The sequence below is a fragment of the Dasypus novemcinctus genome, chromosome 10, assembly GCF_030445035.2.
Source record: "Dasypus novemcinctus isolate mDasNov1 chromosome 10, mDasNov1.1.hap2, whole genome shotgun sequence".
In the NCBI taxonomy this organism is placed as follows: Eukaryota; Metazoa; Chordata; class Mammalia; order Cingulata; family Dasypodidae; genus Dasypus; species Dasypus novemcinctus.
In genome coordinates, this window is record NC_080682.1 from 94,827,796 (window position 1) to 94,852,336 (window position 24,541).

Here is a 24,541-nt window from a genome sequence, read left to right on the forward strand (position 1 = left end):
TTACCATATTTCTAACTTTGGGAAGCAGCAAAATTTGAAGGAAATCAATAAAGCTAAATAGATAGGGACCAAAATGGTGAATAGACTAAATTATTTTTGATCTTTCAAGAATACACTATAAATTAGTTGAAATGAATATACCCTCTGAGTCACTTGCCTCTTCTTTCTCAGAGGAGATAATGGAATGAGAATAGACTTTTCTTCCTTCTTCCTTACTCTTAGTCTACCTCAAATCCATTGTGAATACCATCCACTACTGACAGTATTCTTCCTAAATTTCCCAATGACTCAACATTGCTCAAATACTATTGAGTTGACCATATATCACAACGAAACAAAAATAAACTGGAATCCAGAGGAATATATGTGAAGGTGAAAGATAGCATATGCATAATCCTTTTCTAGAATTAATCACTCACTTTCATGAGTAAAGGTATCTCAATTCCCCGTAATAGGACAAATGTAAAGGATAGTAGATGTTTGTTTAATTTTTTCACATCAAGAGAACACGGCATGATTCTGAGGCAGGATAGAATAGGGACCTAAGGAGGATGGGGGCATCAATCTAATAAGCCACACAAACAGAAACTGAGGCAATGGCCTACTAACTTGCACAGGCTGAGGCAATGGCCTGCTGACTTACATCAGCCTGCTGACTCACACGGGCAAGTTAGGAAGGGGCAACTTGTGAACACACACACCCAAGTGCTGCATTATCAGAAGAAAACCAGCAACATCATTACATGGCAGGAAAGAGGGAAGGGGCAGGTGGGCTCCACTAGCTTCCCCCTCCCCCACTTCAAGTTACCTCAAGTCCAGTGGACTATGACCAGACGTCAGTCAACACTTGCCAACATGCTGTGCAAACCTAGTGGACAGCAGCCAGAAGCAATCAGCACCAGACAGCAACCCCACACTCCTAAGCAAATCAAATCACTAATAGATTTCCCTTACTTAGTCTCTAATATGCCAATCAGCACAAGCCGTGGAGTCCTGCACTCCCATAAAACATGGTATCCCAGGGCAGAACTGCATTTCTTTACCTTGAGAATGCCATACCCATGTTTGAGGAGGTGTATTTCTGCTCTATTGCTTTACCTCCCAATAAATTATCTGTCTACCTGATTAATTTGTTGCTTGTCCTTGAATTCTTTCTCATAAAGAAGCCAAGAACCTAAACACTGATCTCCAGCTGGGATAACATTTCCTCGCACATAGGGGATATATAACAACTGCTTTAAAAAGAAGGAAAAAGAAAGAGAGGAAAAATAAAGAGAGTAATAGAGGAAATATTAGTCAAAAGTACAACAACTGGACAGAATTCAACATACTAGAACTCAGAAATATCCATTGGGATGGCTCACACTCAAAATATTACTAGTTCATTAAAATAATTTCAAGAAAGTAAAAGGCGAAGAGGGAGATTGGAGGAGACTAAAAAACCAATATTTTATGTCATAAAAGGGTATTAATGGAAATAAAATATTTTCTAGACATACCAAAGTGATAGAAAAGATAACAAGGATATTTATTTGAAGAGACTGGAATTTGCATAGGAACCACTGTGTGTTTAAATGGACTTTAGATTTTTTGTAAACAAAGAACAGCAATGGAAATCATCATATTAAGGAAAACTTATATGCATGGATTTCTCAGCATTTAGCCTGTGGGAATGAATAAAAGGAGAAATTCAGGTAATTTCTGCAAGTGTGGAAATCATTCCAGAGAGATTAGTTCTAATGGATAAACCCAAAGGGCTGACTTAATCTGCTGAGTCGTAAGTGGTCTTGGCTAATGACTCGAAAATTCCCCATCTGGTGTTCATAACTCCTTCTTCTTCTCTACAAAAGCATTATGAAACATTAAACAGGTGCTAGCAGCCTTATTCTCCAATATGACTAAATAAACTTCTAGTAAGTCCCAGAATACAGAGATCTTGCTATATATTTTGATAGAAGAATGAGCACTCAAATATGATGGAGGGACCTGTGGAAGAGGAGTAGTATTTAGATTCCAGAGTGTGAAGAGAAATTCCAGAGGATGTCCAGAATATATTTTGGCATATGGTCCCACCATAAAATGTTTTTGTGTTCAAAGCAGTATCTGGATACTGTTTCAGAGACTGCAGATAGAAAAAGAAGGCATTGTAGAACACAAGAGTGCATGAAAAAGCCTGGAACCCCAGTAAGAGAATTGAGCGTTTGAGTGGACGGTATATCAAAAATGGACCATACACTTCATAAACAATCCAGATAATTTTTATTGCCAATTTCCCCACTAACAATCATTCAATCCCACAAAGCAGGTACTGAGTTGCTTATGAAATTTCCCACCTGCCACCCAACTACCTGCACGTTCAGGTGAGTCTCATATCTCAGCACCTTACTCTGGAATATATGACACTGTGATAACACTTGAAGCATGCTTATTCCAAATCTGACTTCATTTGGAGAAGAAAAACTTTGATTTTCTTAGAAAGAGTCAATAATTTGTAAATGGGGAGTCATAGAATTGGTCATGGGCGCAAGCCTGTGGAAATTAGAATACTTAGTTCACTGACTTGAATTGAACCTGGTGGATGAAGCTTTCCATAGAACCTCTATGACTTCATCCTTTCACTTGAAATTTAGCAGCATAAACCAAACCTCTTTCCCCAATTACTGGTATATTGCAAAGCAATATGTGGTTAGCTGATTTAAGAACTTACTTAAATGATTTGAAAGTTACATTTTTAGAAAAATAAGCAATGAAATAACAAAACCGCATTCTTCACAGTGTCTGAAACGTTTTCCTAATGTATTGTCTGAGAATTTCTTGACTCAGATATATAATATTAAAACTGATTATTTATACCAGAAGAACATTCTCAGAGAAGACCTAAGTAGCCAAGATATTTGAAAATTCAGTCGTCAGTAAAATTGAGAAGTCTTTCAATTTTCTTCATTTTCATATATCCCTATTCAAAATCATTTAAATATCCAAAATTTGTCCTATTCCTAGTTGTATATTTCACTACTTTTAAGAATCTCTCCCTTTTATACATGTATTTTCTCAAAATTAATTATGTTCATGCTCTCACAATGATCCACTTCTTAGACTACCTGTATGTCCTTAAAACTGTTGAGCCTAATTTGTCCCAATCTTACTATATTGGTGTCATTAAGTTGAACCCAAGGAATAAGTATCTATTGTGGCTTTTCCATGCCATGCGTTTCTCAGAATAGAGTCCTCTCACTACTTGAATTGCTGCTGCCCTTTCATTGTCAAGTTAGAGGTTTTCCTGTATGTATTATGAAACGCAAATTATAAAATTTCAACTATTAATGCTTGTTGTTTTAATCATGCAGCTAGATTTAAGGAGATCAACTGTTAGAAATACATGGAAGGCAAAATAAAATTTTACTAGTAATTTGCAAATCAGGTGGGCTCTTTTGCCCAGACTCCTCAAAACATAAAATTTGTGTTATATTTTTCTAAAGTCTCTTCTTTCCAATAATTTTCATAGGATGTCCAGACCTATATAGGTATAGATAAGATAGATAGAAATAGATATATTAATATGTTAGAGTCATGGCTACTAACTAGTCATAGTTTGGGATATTGCCTGTCAAAACAGTTTCTAGGTAACAGAGAATTGGAAATAATAGATTACAAGAGGAGTAGCAGCAATATGTGTGGGCTTTAGAAAGTCATCTGAAACTATGTTAAAATGCAGTTGGAAAGCCAATAATTTTTTTCAACAGGTCTGAAAGGAAATTATCAGTCAGATAAGAAGGTTGTCTTACACAGGTGATTTTGCTGGTACTAAGTAAAGGCAGCCTGTCTACAATACACATAATTTATTATTATGACAAAGTAATGAAGGACGACTCCCCAGAAAGAAATCACTTGGGTCTTTGGATCTACATATTTCCTTTAATTATATGAGAAATGTGGGTGATATGATCTTAAAAGTGCACAAAAATCAAACTGACTTGATGTGCTGAAATTGGATTAAAAATAGGAATTAGAATTGACACATCAGTGCTGATGGAAAATCTTATTTTGTTGTAATAGGAGGACCAAGGGAAGTAGGACTATTTCCAACATTACAGTCTTCATGCCATCCGTGTTGACACTAGCATGGATCCCAGGCCTAGAGCTTGTGCTGTGCTGGATTGGGATTCCATTCTGTGTCATGTACCTTATTGCTATGGTGGGAAATTCCTTGCTCCTGTTCATTATCAAATGTGAGCACAGCCTCCACGAGCCTATGTATCTTTTCCTAGGCATGCTAGGAGCAACAGATATTGCCCTTGGTAGCAGCATATTGCCCAAGATGCTTGGAATTTTCTGGTTCCACATGCCAGAGATATCTTTTGATTCTTGCTTGCTTCAAATGTGGCTTATTCACACGTTTCAGTGCACAGAGTTTGGCATCCTGCTTGCCATGGCCCTGGACCGATATGTTGCCATCTGTTATCCACTAAGATATGCCACTATCTTCACCCACCAGCTGGTCACCCAAATAGGAGCTGTGGTCATACTCAGGGCTGCAGTTCTTATAACCCTGTGCCTTCTACTGATAAAGTGTCGGCTTCAATTTTATCGTACAACAGTCATCTCTCTCACTCCTATTGTGAGCATATGGCCATTGTGAAACTAGCTGCAGAAAATGTCCAGATCAACAAGATCTATGTGTTTTTTTGTTCTTCACTGTAGCAGTCTTTGACCTGATTTTCATCTCCCTTTCCTATATCCAGATATTTATCACCATTTTTCGTTTGCCCCAGAAGGAAGCTAGATTTCAGCTGTTCAGTACCTGCATACCTCACATCTGTGTCTTTTTACAACTCTACCTTCTAGCCTTTTTCTCCTTCTTTACACATAGGTTTGGTTCCCACATTCCTCTCTACACCCATATCCTCTTTTCTAGCATTTACTTGCTGTTTCCTCCATTTCTCAATCCACTTGTCTATGGCATTAAGACCAAGCAAATACCCATTCACGTGGTCAAAATATTCAGCACTTAAAATTAACTTCAATTAATAACTTTTTGTTGCTGGAGAGGATGTGAAGAAAGGGGAACACTCATCCACTGCTGGTGGGAATGCAGAAGGATCCAACCATTCTGGAGGACAGTATGGCGGTTTCCCAAAAAACTAGCCATAGATTTGCCATATGACCCAGCAATACCACTGCTGGGTATATACCCAGCAGAACTGAAAACAAGGACACAAACCGATATATGTACACCAATGTTCATAGCAGCATTGTTCACTATTGCCAAAAGGTGGAATCAACCCAAATGCCCGTCAACAGATGAGTGGATCAATAAAATGTGGTATATACACACAATTGAATACTACTCGGCTGTAAGAACAAATACACTACAAACACACGTGATAACATGGATGAATCTTGAGAACCTTATGTTGAGTGAAGCAACCCAGGCATTGAAGGACAAATACTACATGACCTCAATGATATGAAATAAGCAAGCTGCCTCAGAGAGCAAGAGACTGAACGATAGGCTTACAGGAAATCGGGGGGTGGAGGAAGGATGTGAGCCGATGTCTGCAGGGGTGGAATTTATGACGAGCTGGTGGTTAAGTATGAACACAAAGAAGAGATAAAGTGGGGGCAAGGGGTTGCCTTTGGGAGGGGTTTTGCGGGTTTGAGGGTGGCTGGGGATGGGCGGATGGGTAATATTGCCCAAAAGTGGGGGGAGGGAGGGGTAGCATACGAACATAGGAGAGTGTCAGGTGTTGGTGGAGAGTAAAATGCCGAGAAAATCGTATCAAAATATAATTAAGAGGGTTACCTGTTTAGAATGCTCAGAGGGGATGGTCCGATGCGGGACGGGCTCCTGGGGAATGTCTGAATGCTCATTTTGCCAGAGTGGGTGGCACCATTGGGTAGAGACCCAAGTACTGAGAGTGGGGGTGGACCCACATCCTGGGGAGGACTAATGCCATCAAATAGAGGGAACTGTATCTCTCGAGAGAAAGGGTGGCTCCCAGGGCATTGGGGCAGTTGAGCAAGTTAGGCCCTGAACACTATTCCAACTATCTCTGGACGTGGCTCCTCGGGAAACAGAGGTTGGCTGTCACTATGGGCACCAAGGTGGATGGGAAAATGGATGTTAAATGTGTGGAACCAAGGTAAATGGGGGCTAAGAGAGGAGTTTCGTGAGAGTAAACAAGGATGGATATAAAACATGTAATATTACACCATAACATATAGGAGATGACAGACTGATAATGTAAACCACAATGTAAAACATAGGATAACTAAAAAATTAGAAAACTGTGTATCCTAAAGTATGCACCACAATGTAAGCACAGATGTCCCCTTGTTTGAAAGCTATTGTCTCAGACTATGTACATCACTTTAAGTAAATATGATGTGAATAGGGTGTAAGAGTATTGCTGTGGAAGGGAAAAGGTTTTGTCGTGGATGTGTGGGAGTGCTGTATATTATATATATGAATTGCTGTGGTCTAGGGCTCTTGTTAAGAGAAGTTCAATGATTAGGGGGAAAAAAAAAAGAAAAAGATAGGATGTAGAATTTTTTCGAAGTCAACACGTATTCTATATCTAACCTTTAAACCCATCGCTATATGCCATTTTGCTAGTAAGGGATCCTGACATTATATTGGGCTTCAATTTTCAGGAAGTTCTGGATCACAGAGTGGTTCAACAATGGCAACAGAGGAATACTGGTATAGGATAGTATTGACAGGTGATATATGGCTGACAGGGAGCTATACAGGACATATGTCCAGGGTGCATGGTAATGTTTGGACATACTCATAGTGGCAACAATTAAAAACTACAGCTGGGGGGGTACTGGGTTCCTGGCCGGTGGTGCTCTGTCATGGTCCCTAGGGGAGCAGCGACAGTCTCCCAGGTGCAGCGGCAAGGACAGGGAAGGAATGAGGGTCCAACAGTGAGCCCCTGATGCTAATGACTGTGCTTGTGAGCTGATATGCCTGAAATAAGAACAAGGCCTAGAGCAGCATTGTGCCTGGGAATTTCCTCCTGACAGCCTTCATGTTACTCAAATGTGGCCAGTCTCGAAGCCAAACTCAGCATGTAAATGCAATGCCTTCCCCCCAGCGTGGGACATGACACCCGGGGATGAGCCTCCCTGGCACCGAGGGATCACTATCAACTACCAACTGATGATGCAACTGGAGAATGACCTTGAATGGAAGGTTCAATGCGGATCAGCAGAATATCCCTGTCTACATAAAATAACATGACTTTAAAATGCTGTTTGACCTAATCTAAGGGGGAAATGGAAAGGAGAAATGAGTTTATATGGCTACGAGTCTCTAAAAAAGAGTCTGGAGGCTGTCAGAAGGTTTGCCCTTAGGCACAACTGAGCAGAGTCTAAGAGACAGATAAAGTAGATACAACCCCCAGGTATTGGTTCCTTTGAGGGCTAAAGAGGCCCATGGGTGCTATGGTCATGGCAGATGGGGTTAACTGCCATGTCAGATGGCCCTTCTTTGGAGCTGGTGTTTATGCATGATGAATCTGGACTCAGATGGGCTCTCTCTTCATAAGACTTTCATGCTACTGTGCTGGAGTTGTAGTTGGTGTTGGGGTTTAAGATATATTTAGGGAATCTGAATCTCTGGACTGACAATGTGATAGCCAGGCCCTGAGCCTCAACAGACTCCAGCACCTACAATCTGATTTATTGGACTCACCTCACTCAGCTAAGATGGAGTTGAAGAAGGACAACCACCACACCATGGAGCCTAGTGTGCCTACAACTGAAAGCGGGAGGATTGCATCCAGTATCCATGTGGAATCTGAGCCTCCTCTTGACATAGAGGTGCAATGGACACAACCAATCCAATGTCCACAGAGAAAAGGTGGCATTGGAGTGGGAAAAGTGGACATGGTGGCTAATGGGTATGGGGAACGGCAGGAAGAGACGAGATGTGGAGGCGTCTTTGGGACTTGGAGCTGCCCTGGATGGTGCTTCAGGGGCAATCACCGCACATTGTAAATCCTCACAGGGCCCACTGGATGGAATGGGGGAGAGTATGGGCCATGATGTGGACCATTGACCATGAGGTGCAGAGGTGCCCAGAGATGTACTTACCAAATGCAATGGATGTGTCATGATGATGGGAATGAGTGTTGCTGGGGGTGGAGTGGTGGGGTGGGGGTGGTGGGGTTGACTGGGTCCTCATATATATTTTTTTAATGTAATATTTTTACAAAATCAATTAAAATAAAAAAAATAAAGTGATAACAAGATACTAAAAAAATAACTTTTTGTTTTCTTTTGATCACACACATCTTTCAAAATAAAACAAAAAAATTATTTAATGAGGTGTTTGAAAAGGGTTTTTTCTGAAAACTTCAGTTCAGATATTATCTCTATTAAAGTTTTTGGAAATACATGTACAGGTGTCCATACTTCTTTTTCCCCCATATTCACCATATTTGTAAGATATATTTTATTCCATACCACATAGCTGGTTCTATCTTGTTCTTTGGACTGGATCTTATCATTTACCTCTATCGGGTTGAACAATTTATAAACCGTGAAGCTATCATGAGGCATCGTTTCAGACATAGCAGTTTTTATCAGAGATGATGATTAGAGAATTATATTAACAAATGGTGTTGTTTTACTTAGATAACATAATTTCTTTAGGAAAGAAATTCATTAGCATGAGAGAAAATATCTTATAATTCTTGATTAGGGGTTATTTTTCCCTAAAAAGCTAAACAATGAATGATGTAGGCTTTGCTGGCCAGGAAGGAAAATTTGAAAATATCAGGTAGGTATTCTTTAACAGAGAGAAAATACATTTCCAAGAAATTTATATTTATGTAACTCAAAATATAATAATAATGATAAATAATTTAGTATACTACATACATAATATAGTTACACTAATGAGAAATTGGAAAATTTGGAGGGTTTTTTGTTTTATCTTTCTTAAGTGGGGCTCAAAGTTAGATCAACAAATTAATTGCAAATTTCCATCTTTAAAACCCATTCATAGCAGGTATGTAATAATAGGCAGCAGGATGATTTCACTAGTCTGCTATCGTTCTAATTTTATTTGGTGAAGTTTTGAAATATTTCTAACAAGGTCGAATTCTACCAGTCCTGGAAAATATATAAGGATATGGAATCTGTGAGGGGACAGAATGTGAAACCAGAAAATATTGGACAATCTTCAATTATTAATAGTTTATGACTTGTCTAGTCATGAGTTTAGACTGCTTAATCATCGTAGTCTTAAAATTTTCTGGACAAATTCCGAAGTGAAGAACAGGAATAGAATAGTGAACAAAATAAGGTCATGAATGGACAAGTGACAAGAATCTCCATACACTTACACAATTGGACCTGGACATTTGGGGATATATTACGAACATAAAATTCCTTGGAAAAACAAAATAAACTATGTAAATCATTCTTATTAATGAGTTTTAGAAATTTCAAAATTAACTCCAAGAAAGATTGTACCAATTTCAACAATGACTAAAAGAAATTGTTTGTTTAAAAGCTTATCAACACTGATAATTATCAAATATTTTAACGCTTGCCACCTGATCCCTGAAAAGTGTTTTTCCTTATAATGTACATGTAATTAAGCATGAAATGTTTTTGTTGTGATATTTGTATATTCTTTCTGTGAAATACATTTGTTTCCTTTGCACATTTTGTATATCTAATTTGTGTCCATTTTCACCTCATGAATTTGAAACCCAAGGAATAAATATTGAAATAATTTTTTTCGAGGACTTTAGTTCTCAGAATTCTCGGGAGACCTTCCATACAACCCAACCATTTCTTAGTAATAGTGATTTGAGATGACAAAGAGACTTTTATTACTGGTGATTACTGACACATTTGGAGCAATGTTGCTTCATTTCTCCTGGCACTAGCTTTCAGTGAGGGAGCCATAACAAATTAACACTTCTGGTCTTTTGGAGCATTTTACTAAATATTGGATCTAGGAAGAGTACCTTGCAACATTTAGCTCATCTCTAACTTTCTTCTTAGGTGGAATACTGTTCTACTGCTCATACTGGCAAATTCTCCACTATCCTTTGGAAGTTTTCCCGATTTCAGCATTACCCTCTCTTTTCTTAATTGGCCTCATTCTGGGGTTCAGTTAGCAAGGCCATTTGGTTTTACTACTAAACTGCACCCTTACATTTAAACTGTCATCAAAATTCTGGTCAAACATTGGCATATATCTGCAATGTCTATATTTCATATCTCAATATTAAGGTATCAGGTTTCCTTAAATTGATCTATAGAGATAAAACATTCCCAAAAAGAATACTAACATTTTTATGTGAATTGAGAAACTAATTCTAAAATTTATTAGGAAGTCAAAGAACCTATAGCCAATGCATTTTTCAAGTAAATACATTTTGAATACTCAGAATTTTTAACATGAAGAAGCATAGAACTATAAAAATCTTGACTGTGCATTATCAGGATAAACATAAACAAATAGATTAATGAACCAGAAGAGAGAGCCTACAAATATATCCACATCTATATGGTCATTTGGATTTTGACAAAGGTGTCAGAAGAATTCAATGGAAAATGGAAAGGATTTTTAACAAATGTTACTGCAGCAATTGCTTGTTCATATGAAAGAAAAAGACAATTGACCTTTATGCTACACCATATAAAACATTGATCAAGGTTAGAAAATGGTCCTACAAGTCAACCTAAAAATATAAAAGTTTCTAGGAAGAAAATAGTAAAATACCTTTGTGAATTGATGGTAGGCAATAATTTCCAGGTCAATACAGAGAAATCAATAAGATACCATCTTACTGATATTTGAACTTCAACAAATGTATGCTGTTAAGAAAATGAGTAAGCAAAAATGACACAGACAGGGAGATCAAGCACAATTCATAAACTGAGAAAAGTCTCAAGTTTTAATTACATAAACATACATTTCTACTATGTAAAAAGACCAAAAATACAATGAAAATGGGAAGAATTCTTGAGTAGATATTTCATAAATTAATAAACTATGGAGACACCCAAGTTACGGATAAATAAAAAAAGCCTTTCGTGACTGAAAAAAAGATGAATAATTCCTATTTTTAGTTCTTTAAAGTTGTAACTGCTGTTATCCCTAGTTATCACCATTTCTTTTGGGGAAAATGTCAGTTTCCCATAATTGCTTTCCATAATTGCTGACTATAAAGGTTTTTTCCTTCTAATTAAACTTTATTTTAATGGATCTTAAAATTCTGAGACAGATTTTGGTCAAGTTGTTTTCATATAAAAAGTACAGATTTTAAAATCTAATAACTTAAAACTGCCATAAAAATAAATGGCCCACAAAACATTCCTTCCTCCTGAAGGTTTTACAAAGCATTGTTTTTTTTTTTTTTTAATGACTTTGTAATAATATTACATTAAAAATATATATGTGAGGTCCCATTCAGCCCCACCCCCCACCCGCCCTCTCCCCGCCCCAACAACACTCGTTCCCATCATCATGACACATCCATTGGATTTGGTAAGTACATCTTTGGGTACCTCTGCACCTCATAGTCAATGGTCCACATCATGGCCCATACTCTCCTCCATTCCAACCAGTGGGCCCTGTGAGGATTTACAATGTCCGGTGATTACCTCTGAAGCACCATCCAGGGCAGCTCCATGTCCCAAAGACGCCTCCACCTCTCATCTCTTCCTGCCTTTCCCCATACCCATCAGCCACCATGTCCACTTTTCCCAATCCAATGCCACCTCTTCTATGTGGACATTGGATTGGTTGTGTCCATTGCACCTCTATGTCAAGAGGAGGCTCAGATTCCACATGGATCAAAGCATTGTTTTTAATAACCAGTCTTTTACTATTAAACTTAAGTGGCCAATTAAGACAAACAGTTCTGATATTATTATTCCATCACTGATTGAGACTGGGCTAGCAGGTGTTGTGGATAATATTAATTTAGCCTTCTGAGCTTTTGGGGCAGACTTAGTGACCTTGCCAGCTCTAGCAACCTTCTTCTCTACTGCTTTGGTGACCCCCAGAAAACTATCTGTCTCATTTCACTAACAGCAAAACTACCCAGTGGCCAAAAGGCAGACAAGGTCTCAACAAACATGGGCTTGCCAGGAACTAGGTCAACAACAGCAGAATCACCAGATATCAGGAATTTGTGACCATCTTTCAGCTTTTTACCAGAGCAGTGAACAATCTTCTCCTTCAGCTCAGTAAACTTGCAAGCAATGAGAGCTGTGTGACAGTCCAGCACAGGTGCATAGCCAGCACTGATTTGGCCTGGATGTTCAGGATAATCATCTGAAAAATAAAGTCAGTTTCTTCCATTCTTGAGTCATTTTCTTTCTTTCTTTCTTTCTTTTTTTAACATTACATTCAAAAAATATGAGAAGTCCCCATATACCCCCATCCCCCTCACATCAACAATGTCTTTCATCATCGTGAGACATTCATTGCATTGGGTGAATACATTTTGAAGCACTGCTGCACCACATGGATAATGGTTTACATTGTGGTTTACACTCTCCTCCAGTCCACCCAGGCATTGAAGGATAAATATCACATGACCTCTCTGATATGAAATATGTCTTGAGTCATTTTTGCTGTTACCAGCCACTTGGCATGCCAAACATCTTTTCCAGTAAAGTTCTTAACATTGAAACCCACATTGTCCCTAGGAAGAACTTTACTCAGAACTTTGTGATGCATATCAACAGACTTTACTTCTTTTCTAACATTGACTGCAGAAAAGATGATGCCCATGCCCACTGAGAACACCAGTCTCCATGTGGCTCACAGGGCAATACCAAAACCATCAATTTTGTAGACATCTCTAAGAGGAAGACAGAAGGGTTTGTCAGCTGGGCGAGTAGGTGGCAAAATGTAATCCAGAGCTTCAGGAAGCATAGTTCCACTGGCATTGCCATTCTTATGGGTGACTTTCTATACCTTGAACCAAGGTATATTAGCTCTTGGCTCCAGCATGTTGTCTTCAATCAGAAATTGGCACAAATGCTCCTGTGTCAAGGTTGTAGGCAATATTCTTAATTTTGGTGCTGACTTGCTTAACATTTCCTCATATCTCTTCTGGCCAGAGGGTGGCTCAGTGGAATCCTTTTTGTTAACACCAACAATTAGTCATTTCACACCCAGAGTGTAAGCCAAAAGGGCATGCTCCTGGGCCAGCCCGTTCTTGGAGATGCCAGCTTGAAGCTCACAAACATCAGCAGCAACAATCAGGACAGTGCAGTCAGCCTGAGATGTGCCTGTGAGCATGTTTTTAATAATTTCTCTGTGTCCTGGGACATCAATGATGGTCACGTAGTACTTGTTGGTCTTAAATTTCCACAAGAATCTATCAGTGCTGATACCACGCTTATGTTCAGCTTTTAGTTTAACCAAGACCCAGGCATACTCAAAAGGGTCCCTTTCCCATTTCAGATGTTCCTTCTCAACCTTATCAATCATTCTTTTGTCAATTCCACCACATTTGTACATCAGTTGGCCAGTAGTGGTGGACTTGCCTGAATCAACCTGTCCATTGATGACAATGCTGATAGGAGTATTTCCCTTTCCCACTTTGCTTTAGGATATAGCGATGGTTTTCATTACATCTGTGTTCTGGTGGCAAACCCATTGCAAAGATATGACTGTAAGGTTTTAATGGTAAAAGTTATTTTAGTTTGCTTCCATTCTTTATTAGCTTCCTTATGTTTAACTGAACTATTTATGATAGTTCTGAGCTTGGCTGTTTTCTTATACAGCACTCTGCAATAAAACTCTTTCTGTCATTGAAACTCTGGTGGTCCAGATGGCCTTTGTGGGCATAGGGCTGCTAACTTTATTAGGCAAAAATTTCATTCTATGATGTGGTAGAAGAGGCAAGAACCTCAAAAGTATGGTTTTCCTCTGTGGGCATGGAATTCGCAGACATCTAGGGAAGGTGTAAGTGGAGGGAGCTGAGTAGAGTGATCGGAAAGCACTATACCTTGACTGACTGTGAGAGGCACAGTGGTGTCCATTCATCAAACACATCAAAGTTATGACCGTATGATTTATACATGTTGCTATAGGTAAATGTTTTTACAGAAACAAAAAAAGGGTATAAGAAAATATTGGATATTAGATGTTATGATCACTCTTTTTTATTGTTGTTGTTGCTGGTTAATTTTTAAAGATTTACTTTATGTATTTCTCTACGCTTCCCCACCATCATCTGCTCTCTGTGTTCATTTGCTGTGTGTTCGTCTGCATACAGCACTGGGAAACTGCGTCTCTTTTTTGTTGCATTATCTTGTTGTGTCTGCTCTCCATGTATGCAGCACCACTCCTGGATGGGCTGCACTTTTTTCATGCGGGGTGGCTCTCCTTACAGGCGCACTCCTTGCACGTGGGGCACCCCTATGTGGCATGGCTCTCCTTGCACGGCAGTACAGTGTGTGGGCCAGCTCACCATGTGGGTCAGGAGGCCCAGGGGATTGAACCCTGGACCCTCCATTTGGTAGATAGACTCTCTATTAGTTGAGCCACATCCATTTCCCATGATTGCTTTTATATTGATATTAATTAGTTATCTGGAGACTACTTTGTATTCTGGGTTTGGGTAAATGAGAAAAGTATAGAGGATAATGGGACACAGTTTTCATACTTTTGAAGAAGGAAGTTGCTTATCTGGAGAGGGTTGAGTCTGGAATGAAACTTTAAAATATGGCTTGATATTGGGATTTTCAACACTAAGTTATCATTTTAATAGCAGTAGGTATATACTTCCATAGATATAAAATAATTATAAAATTCTGTGTGTGTGTGTGTGATTATATTTCCTGACTATCCACTGAGAAGAACCAAAATTAATGGGAAAATGCTAGCAGTGAAAAACCCTCATACCTAGATCTTGTTTCTAAATTACTTTTTTTCACTGTGTATATGGCTACTCACAAGATTTGCATTAGGAAAGAATTAAGTTAATTGGGAAGAAAATGATGCGACTAAAAGTATATTTAGGGATATGTCAAAAATACCTAGAATCTAGTTGCAAAGGGCATTCTATGGACAAATTAAAGGCAATTTGACCATCAAAATAAATAGGATGATAAGGAAATGTAACCCATCAAAGAAAATCAGAATCCCTGAGTCCATATGGAAATGAAGGACACAATAAATGCATAAAGTATTGAGGGGAACATGTTTCCTTTTAATACAACTCCAAATAAAAAATATTGAAGTAAAGATGCAAGTAGGAAATCATCAGTAGAATGATAAAAATAATGAGTGAAAGACTGAGGAGAAAATGGTTATTTATTCAATCTTAGAATACTGTGCCACAGATTGATTATGATTTACAAAGAGAAAAATAGTAACTTTACAATAAAATATTTGGAGTTCATCTGATTGACCAAGTGATCCAAACTAAAACCATTAATATTAGTTTAAACAGGTTATCATATTATTCTGGACATGGTGAAAATAGAAAGAAATCTTATTATTCCATACAAAACAAAACAACACAATTATGTGGATGTAATCATCAGGAAACATCAAGAAACCCTAACTAATGCTCTAGAAAATGAGATCAATGGAAAGTGTTGCAGATAAAAGGAGACTAAAGAGACATGAGAATTAATCCACTGCATTTTATTCTTGCCATAAAAAATGTAGTGTACAGTACTTATTAAAATAGTGAGACTGTTTTCCAATTTTGAATACGGACTATGGATTAGGTTATAGCATTATCCAATTCTAATCTTTAACTTGATTATAACACTGTGGTTATAAACTAGACTGTCATATACTTTTGGGACTGCACATTGAGAAGTTTAGGAGTAAGGGGGATTCTTGGCTCCACCATGCTATATACAGTTCAGAAAACTACACTTATCTGTCACTTATCTCCCACGTTTCTTTCTATTTTATTATCTATTTATGGTACAATCTATTGTTCAGTGTGTTTCCCTATGTATCTCTATCTATCTAGATGTATTATCTATGTCAAATTGGTGGTAAGTTATAAACTGTATCTATGCAAAATTTGTAATACACTTTCTTGTACTATTTCTTACAAAATTCTGTAGTTTCAAAATTATATCAATATAAAAAAGGTTTAAAAAGTTAATTGCTCCTTTTTTTTTTAAAGATTTATTTATTTATCTCCCCTCCCCGCCGTTTGCCTGTTCTCTGTTTCCATTTGCTGCGTCTTCTTTGTCCACTTCTGTTGTTGTCAGCAGCATGGGAATCTGTGTTTCTTTTCATTGCGTCATCTTGTTGTGTCAGCTCTCTGTGTGTGCGGTACCATTCCTGGGCAGGCTGCACTTCCTTTCGTGCTGGGCTGCTCTCCTTACGGGGTGCACTCCTTGCACGTGGGGCTCCCCTACGCGGGGGACACCCCTGCATGGCAGGGCACTCCTTGCACGCATCAGCATTGCACATGGGCCGGGTCCACAAGGGTCAAGGGGTTTGAACCGCAGACCTCCTATATGGTAGACAGATGCCCTAACCACTGGGTCAAGTCTGCCGCCGTAATTGTTCCTTAAAACATCCCTAATTCTGAAAGTACGCTGCTCTACACTCACTTTATCAGTCCATAAATCTCGCTCTTTGCTTTGAAATCAGCCTCAATTTCACAATCCACATCAACTCAATCACTAATTCATAGTGATTATCTGTTAACGAATTCCCAAATATGTTTCTTCCTCTGTTACTTAAATTGCTCTATTAATCCATTTTTCAGTCTTTCATTAGTACTTATGGTAAATAATGTTAGATTTTTCATCTTTCATTAGTTGGCCTATTTTTAATAAATCTCTATTTAAAAGCTTGCTAAAGCTAGCATTTTATTATTAAAGTCTATCTTGTCTTCTTCAAATATTAAGTATTATTTGCTCTACAGTAAAATTTAAAATTCTGGTATTTTCTTCAGTCAAGGAGGTCATGCCTGAGTGTGTTGTTCATACGACTATGGTGCTAACAGTTTTACTTTTTTGCCTACCTAACTACTTATTCAGCGTTGAGAAATTAGTAGATGTGTCCATTAATTAAGAAATTCCGACATTTTCCCAGGCTAGAATCTATGGCCCTCCTTCAAGCTTTCATAACGGTTATCACATGGCTATCCCATACTCATGGAACTTCTTCTGGGATGAGATGGCTAATTCACCTTCACGCTTGTGACCTACACAGTCTATTATATCCTTAAAGGTAATTAAACACTTAATGAAGGAAGAGAGTACTGAAAACATTTAAAAATTCTACCAAAATTCCCAAGAAAACATTCATTTCTAAAATAAAACTATTTACATATTTCTACCAAAGAAAAGGAAATATGGCAGCAGGGGTGTTTCAGACTGTAATTCCATAATCAAATCATACTTTAATATTCCAGCAATAAAGATTTTCACATTTCTATTTGAACTAATCTTACCTAGTAATCAGCAAATTGCATTATCACAGTTTGGTCTTCAGCAAGACCAAAATTTAAAAACACATTTATAAATGTATTCCATGCAGAGTCCATTCTTTCTTTAATGAAGTATAATTCATATACCATAAAATTCATCCAACAAACCATTGCTTTCTTTTAAACTCACAAATGATGTGACCACCAACACTACCAAATTCCAGAACATTTGTCACCTATCCTGTCCTCTTTCCCTGAAGAGATTTGAAAAGAATGTACATCCTATAACGTATCACTTAAGTCTATTGAACAATGTCACATCTTGATAATTTGATCTGATAAATAAAAAATAGCTTGTATATCAGGACCTGGTTTGAAGGTCCTGTGAGGGTGGGTGGTGAAACTACAAAAAAACAAGTACTCACTCAAACAGTAAACTTTTTAGGAAAAAATTTAGTAGAACGTCATGGGAAGTTTACTATAAATTAGAGAAAATAATTAACGCGTTTTTCATCTTTCAACATGAAGAAGGAAAGAGAAATTTTGGTAAGCCTTTGGAGATATTGAAAATCATGTTCCACATCTAGGAATCTTTTTTGACTCACATAATAGGTGATGAAAAAGACTGTCACTTTTTAATGTAGTCCAGAACCTTTTAAGCAAGCTCAAGCAAAATGTCTTGCCTGCTGTGTCATATAATCTATCGTATCATATGGTATTAGACAGACATAGAAGTGGTTAGAAAATAGCTCATATGAGAGTAAAAACACAAACTAATTAGTGGATCACAATATATTAGTCTGGCTTCTGGAGTACAGCCATATTTCTGCAAAGGAGAATTATGCACTATTTGAAAAAGAGCTTCCGGCATGCTTCTAGCTCTTGGTACAGGTGAATAGCCTAACTCTGGAACTCAAACTGATAACATAAGAAAAATTGACCCCCAAGATCTGGCATATCTTGCAACCTCTAAGTCATAAATTCTTGTTTAAGATGAAAATGGCATCTTGAGTATGAAGCACAAGCAGTACTGGAGGGCACAGGCAATTTCCAATAGTAGACAGTCCTGATTCCCACGGCACTGATCACTGCTTCACCAGCACTTCTGCTGCATCTCACACTATGGACACATAGAAGATTCATTAAGATGAGATGGTGGGCATGAGGGGGAGAGCAATTTGAAGATTGGTTCATGGAGTGGTTAGCCTGAAAAGTGGTTGAAAGCCTCAAATATATGCTGGCCACACAGAAATGATCTTGGAAAACAGAAAAAAAGCTTCACGTTGAGCAGCACTTTAGGGAGTATAAGTGGGACTCAATCACATGTGAAAAAGTAAGTGGTTCTTGGTTAGAATATACAGTGACTAAGGAGTAAAGGTACATATTTGACTAGTTAAACAAATTGATAGAGAAAATTGGAAGGTCAAGAAAAGGGAGGTCTATGGTAGATGAATATGTGTGGGCCTATGGCAGTGGGAAGGAAATCTGAATGCTTTCTTATTGCGTATTTCAGCCAAGGGTTCTTCTGGATAAAAGTCATGAAAAGGACAAAATGACTTGTAGTCTTGATGTAGCTAGTCTCTATTATCAACCACACCAGTTCTGGCACATAAGCTCAAGAACAGCATAGCCAAGATGGCAAGATTGGAGGTCATGCATGGGTCCCTAGAGTATGGACTCTAACGTAACAAACCTCAAACAGCTCTACCTGCAGACAAATGCAAGACTGATAATAACCAATATAAACACTGAGTGCCTTAAACTACCACCCTTCAAAGTGAAAAGTAGGCAGTCTGGTGGTGACAAGTTGAGTGCATTTGACCTTTTCTATTGCTAAGGTACAATGATTCATTCTAACAGTTAAAGATATATATTCTAGGAGAGATTTGCCTTTTATGCTGACTCAGCTGCATCCTGTGACTTACTGTTCTGAGGATAGAGCAACACAGCATACTTGCACCAATTTAAGACAATTCTTGAGTATCATCTAAGCTTCAGTATATATTGGACGGTCATCTTTAGTCTTAGGTGATAATACAACAAAACTGTTCTGGAAAATAAAAGACCCTAAAAACAAAAAACACCAAACAAACAACAAAAACAACAACAACAAAACTCTTTTGGCCCAGTCCAGCTTCCTTGCCATCTATGAAATTATATTATTTCCAGTTGAATTCTTTAATTAATTTCCTATGCCACTTATCTCCTTCTGAGAGTCTCCTTCTCAGGGAATCCAATCTGTTAAAAGCACAGATAAGTAAAAAAATTCCAAAAACACACCAAACAATATAACTGTATAAGTTGAGAAAAGGAAACCTATCACTATGGAGTGAAGAAAAATCATTACTGGTGGTGTTAGATAAAAATAGGAAAAGAGAAATGGTATTCAGCTCATGATGGTTTTGTTTAGATTTATATTTGATTTAACATATCTCACAGGCCAATGAGAATAGAAGATACAATTAATTACACAGCAAGGGAGGCACATATTTCTGGTCATTGAGATATTAAATAAAGAAAACCTGATGACTTTTCATATATCTTAAATGTCCTTTAGCAAAAGAAAATGCAGGAAAAATAGATGGAAATATTTTTCTAAGCATGTAAAGTAAGTGTGCGATTCTGAAATATTTTTTTCTGTGTACCAAAACATTTGCATACAAATGAATATGCTTCTGATGTTATAACCTAAAAAAGGGAGGAAAACAAACTGTTCAAAATCTAACTTCTTAATCTTTAGTATGTTATATTTAAAAGGATTTTTCTCAATATTTTGTTTAATAAGTGATTAAGAGAAACTAGGTATACTCATTTATAAACTGTTGAAGAGCTAAAGTAACAGGTTGATACATGTTTCTCAATTAATATATGTCTGTGTGTTTGGCGTAACAAATTATGATTTATGACTCTTTAATGTATATTGAGTATCAACCCAAAATATCTAGATGGATAGCTGCTTATGAAATCATTTCCAGATATTTCTAAAAAAATAGAAAAAAAAATCTTAGTTTCCTCAGCTTAGAGCTAAATAAATTAGGCAGGGAGAGCTTTTCAAAGAATATGGGGCATGAAATGAAATTAGGATGTTAAACCATGGATCATAATTATCCTGCACAAAGAGAGAAAATGTTAGGTGGGAATATTGTTATAATGGTAAGTGTAATGAAGTTGACTTAACTAAATTCTATGAGCAGATGTAACTACTGACAAGTTAAAATTTTGAGGGTGAAAACTACCTCATCTATAACTTTGGAAAGCAGCAAAATTTGATGGAAATGAATAGAAAAGAATAGTTAGGAACCAAAATGTTGACCATGTTAAATTATTTTTGATGATTTAAGAATAAGCTTAAAATTAGGTGAAATAGATCTAAACCTCTGAATCACTTGCCTCTCTTCTCTGCTCAGAGGAAATGCTGGAAAGAGCATCTTGACTTTTCATCCTTACTCCTTATTCTTATTCTACCTTAAATCCATTGTGAATACCTTCCGCCACTGACAGTATTCTTCCTAAATTTCCCAATGACTCGACATTGCATCAAATGCTATTGAGTTGAATACATATTATAAAAAAGTAAACTAGAATCCAGAGGAATATATATGAAGGGAAAAGATAGCATATGCATAGTGCTTTCCTAGAATTAATCACTCAATGTCATGAGTAAAGGTAACTTTGCAATTCCCCACAATATGACAAATGTTAAGAAAGGGATATGTTTGTGATCATTTTTTCACATCAAGAGAATTTGGTATGATTCAGGGGCAAAGTAGAACGTGGACCTAAGGAGGAGGAGTCAAAACATAATAAACCACACAAACAGAAACTGTGGCAACAACCTGCAAACTTACATAGGCAAGGCAAAGTCTCCTAACTCTCATCAGCCTCCTGTCTCACATAAGCAAGTTAGGAGGCCGCAAGTTAGAAGCACACACACTCAGGTCTGCATTATCAAAAGGCAGCCAGCAACATTATTACATGGAGGGAGTAAAGAAGAGAGAGGAGGGGCTCCAGCACCCCCTCCCACTTTCTGGTTACCTCCAGTCTAGTGGACAGTGACTGATATCTATCACCACTGGCCAAGATACTGTGCATAGCTTGAATTCTTTCTTGAATTGAAGCCAAGAACCTGGACACCAATGACCAACTGTGATTACAATCCCTTGCATGTAGGAGACATTAAACAACTGCTTTAGAAGGAAAAAAGGAATGACAGAGAAAGGGAGAAAGAAATAGAGGAATGGAGGAAATTCAAGTCAAAATTACAACAACTGGGAAAGAACTCAACATACTAGGACTCAGAAATGTCCACTGGGATTGGTCACTCTCAGAATATTACTAACTCCTTTGAAATAATTTCAAGAAAGTAGAAGTTGAAGATGGAGATTGCAGGAGACTAAAAGGCAAATACTGTATGTCATAAAAGGGTATTTATGGACATAGAATGTCTTCCAGAAAACCAAAGTGATAGAAAAGGTAATAAGGATATTTATTGGACGAGACTTGAATTCGCATAGGAACCACTGTGTGTTTAATGGACTTTAGATTTTTTGCAAACAAGGAAAACAAGAAAGGAAATCATCTTATTAAGGAAAACTCATGTGCACGAATTTCTCTACATTTATCCTGTGGGGAAGGATAAAAGGAGAAAGTCAGGTAATTTCTGCAAGTGTAGAAATCATTCCAGAGAGATTAGTTCTACTGAGTAGACCTGAAGGGCTGACTTAATCTGCTGAGTCCCAAGAGGTCTTGGGTAAAGACCGGAAAATTCCCCATAATCCCTCCTACTTTTCTACAAAATCATCATGAAACATTAAAACGGATGCTAGCAGCCTTGTTCTCCAATGAACTAAATAAATTTCTAGTAGGTCTCAGAATGCAGAGACCTTGCTATGAGTTCTGATGATGAGCACTCAAACAGGATTGAGAGACCAGTGGAAGACAGGAATATATGGATTGCAGAGTGTGGAGGGAATTCCCAGAGGATGTCCAGAATACAGTTTTGACATATGGTCCCACCATCAAATCGCTTTGTATTTAAGGCATTTCCTGGATACTGTTACAGTGACTGCAGATAGAAAGAGAAGCCATTGTGGAATACAAAGAGTGTGTGATGAGCCTGGAACCCCAGTAATAGAACTGAGTGATTGAGTGGAATGTATATGAAGAATGGACCATACACTTCATGAAAGTGGTAAGAGAATAAACAGCTCTAAACAATCATTAAGGAGGTTGATTCATTTGGCCAAAGGGTATGCCAATAATTTTATTGCCATTTCCCCACTAACTCTCACTCATACCGCTAAGCAGGTACTTAGTTGCTAATGGACTTGCCCACCTGCCACCCCACTACCTCTACATTCAGGTGAGTTTCATATCTCAGCACCTTACTTTGGAATATGTCAGCACTGTGATAACACTGGAAACATGCCTCTTGCAATTCCTACTAACTCTGGGAAAGTAACACTTTGCTCCTATAAGAAAGAGTCAATACTCTATAAATGGGGAGTCAAGGGGGTCATGGAAATCAGAATACTTAGTTCCTGACTATCCTGAATCCAAGCTGGTGGATAAATCTTTTCACACATTAAAGAGCCTCTATGACTTCATTCTTTCATTTGAAAATTACTGGCATGAACCTTGGCTGTTTCGTTTATTACTGGTATATTGCAGATGAATAGGTTTTTAGTTGCTGTAGGAACTTATGGACATAATTTGAAAGCAAAAATTTTGGAGAGTCAAAAAAAAAAAAAAAAAAAAGGAATGAAATAACCAAACTGTATTCTTCACAGTGTCTGAAAAATTTCTCTAATGTATGGTTTGATAATTTCTTGGCTCAGTTATGTAATATTAAAAACTGATTTTTTTGTTTCAGAAAATTCCTAGAGAAGACATAAGCAGCCAGATTCTTGAAAATTCAGTCATCAGTAAAATTGAAAAGTGATTCCATTTTCTTCAATTTTTCTATATCCCTTTTCTGAATCATATAAAAATCCATATTTTGTCATATGTCTAGTTCTATATTCTATTCCTTTTAGTATACTTTCCCTTTTACCTGTATGTTTTCTCGAAATTGTTTCTCTTTATGCTCATATTGTGATTCTCCTTCTAGAGTATCTGTATTTCTTTAAAACTAATGAGCCTAATTTGGCCAAAACCTAGCCTATTGGTAACACTGAAGTTGAACCCGAGAAACAGGTACTTATTCTGGCTTTGTTATTCATTTCCCCATGTTTTCCATACCATGAATTTCTCAGCAAGAAGTTTTCCACCCCTTGTATAGCTGCCAGCCATTCTCTGACAAGGTAGAGGTTGTTTTCCTGTATTATGATGCAATGTGAATTACATAATTCAGTGGCTAATTCTTGCCATTTTAAGCAGACACCTAGTTTTAAGGATGCCAGTTGTTAAAATATTGGCAAAATAAAAATACAACTTTTTCAGCTATTTGTACAAGAGCAGGGAACTTTGGTGTAGATTCATCAAAATATATGAATTTTAGTTATTTTTTTCCAAAACCTCTTCTATTCCATAATTTTAACAGTGTATTCAGACCTACATAGATACAGATGATATAAATACATATAGATACATTAATATCTTAAGTTCTTGGGTATTAACTGGTTAAAGTTTGGAAGTTTGCCTGTCCAAAGAGACAGTTGCGGTGTTAAAGACAATTTGAAATAATTGATTACAACACGAGTATTTGGAATGTGAGTGGGCTATGGCAAGACACATCAAACTTCATTAAAAATGCAATTTCAAAGCAAAATAATGAACTCAAATATTTTTTCAACAGGTTTGTAAAGGAATTATTCAGGAAAGAAACTTGTTGCCTTACCCAGATGATTTTGCTGGTTCTAAAGGCAGTCTACCTGCCATGCACATAATAAGTTATTATGACAAAGGAATTGTGGAAGCCTCCTGGGAAAGCAAAGATGTGTCTCTATGCATCTGCATATTTCCACCAATAATATGAGTAAGATAAAAAAATAATAATGAGTAAGATACATGATATCTTAAAATTGTATGAAATCAGACAGAATCAATATGCTGAGATTTGATAAAAATAGGAAGCAGAATTGAAACATCAGTGCTGATGGAAAATTGTATATTGTTGAAATAGGAGGACCAAAAGAAGT

The 24,541-nt window shown here is 37.4% G+C and overlaps 2 pseudogenes; one reads left to right on the forward strand and one right to left on the reverse strand.

Annotated features, from left to right (window-relative positions):
- Positions 1-825: 825 nt before the first annotated feature.
- LOC131280228 (olfactory receptor 52A1-like) lies at positions 826-5,012 on the forward strand (annotated as a pseudogene).
- A 6,814-nt stretch (positions 5,013-11,826) lies between these two features.
- On the reverse strand, positions 11,827-14,072 carry LOC131280229 (elongation factor 1-alpha 1-like; annotated as a pseudogene).
- Between the last annotated feature and the right edge of the window lie 10,469 nt (positions 14,073-24,541).